The sequence below is a fragment of the Mesitornis unicolor genome, unplaced genomic scaffold (assembly GCF_000695765.1).
Source record: "Mesitornis unicolor isolate BGI_N332 unplaced genomic scaffold, ASM69576v1 scaffold29066, whole genome shotgun sequence".
Taxonomy (NCBI): Eukaryota; Metazoa; Chordata; class Aves; order Mesitornithiformes; family Mesitornithidae; genus Mesitornis; species Mesitornis unicolor.
In genome coordinates this window covers 1-1138 of record NW_010189350.1, presented here as the reverse complement: position 1 = coordinate 1138, position 1138 = coordinate 1, and the positions used below count along the sequence as shown (strand labels likewise).

At 57.9% G+C, this 1138-nt stretch overlaps 1 pseudogene; it reads left to right on the top strand.

The window, feature by feature from the left end:
• The first annotated feature begins 367 nt into the window (after nt 1-367).
• On the top strand, nt 368-636 carry LOC104541885 (annotated as a pseudogene).
• The last annotated feature ends 502 nt before the right edge of the window (nt 637-1138 follow it).

The following is a 1138-nucleotide window of genomic DNA, read 5'->3' as shown; positions in this document are numbered from 1 at the left end:
GAAGCAGCAGGGTCTGCTGGGCCTTGGGCCATTGCAGGGGTGGAGAGGGAAGGAAGGGTCCAAGCTGGAAGGGTCCAGCCCCTGGTGATCCCTGGGCTTTGCACTGAGTGTGGCGTGTGTGGGATGCAATCCCTGGTTGGGCAGGTTTGGGTCTGCTCCTCCTGTAGGTGCAGACACGGCCCCATGGTGAGACATTGCCCGTGTGCTGCTCCCTTGTAGCAGCACACACTGTCTGGAAACCGTGCTGCTGGTTTCAGCAAGTTCAGGCACTGAGAAGAGACTGAGCTGGAAAGTGAAATCACTGAATAGGAAATCAGTTCTGTTTGGCTCAAACCAGGACACCCAGTCTGACCCCTCATCGCCCCAGGATGGTGGCTGAGGTGGTGGCACCAAACAGGAGGTGCAGTGGTGACCTCTGGGGCTCTCTATGCTTGGAAACGCTTCTGTTTGACCCTGTTCTTGTCCTCCTCAGGCGTCTCCCTCTTCAGCCTGGCTGCGCTGCTGCTCCCGGAGCAGTTCCCCCATTACCTGGCCATGGTGAAGTCGCTCAGCCTGGGCCCCGCTCTCATCTACTCCGCTAAATTCGCTCTGGCTTTCCCCTTCTCCTACCACACCTGGAACGGGATCCGGCACCTGGTGAGTACCACGGAAGGGGAATAGGAATCGGTCACCTCCGGCGTTTCGGAGCCTGGCTGCTATTTTGGGGCACGTTTAAGTTGCAGAGCACTGGTGCTTCACCACTGAAGTCCCCGTCCCGGCGTCTCCTTGGGTGCAGGATACAGACACGGGGTGCTGGGAGCAGCCCTATGGGTGCTGTGGCAGTGCCACTGTCACTCGTTACCGTGCCCTCGTCACGCAGCCATTTTGGAGCATTAAATGAACCCTGCGGACGCGTGGCAGAGGATTTGAGACAGCTCGGAGAGCGACCTGCCGCGTTTGGGCTGAAGCAGGGAACAAGCAGCTTCCTGTGTTTGTCGAGCGAGGGGGAGTGGAGTTTTTGCCTGGGAACGGTACAAAATGTGCTGCTTTTTGGAGCTGATTTGGGGTTGGTTTGGTTTTTTTCCGTAGCTCCAGGTAGGTTGGGTTTTTACGGGAAACTGCAAAGGCAGCTGGCCCGGAACGTGACAGGATCCTGCTG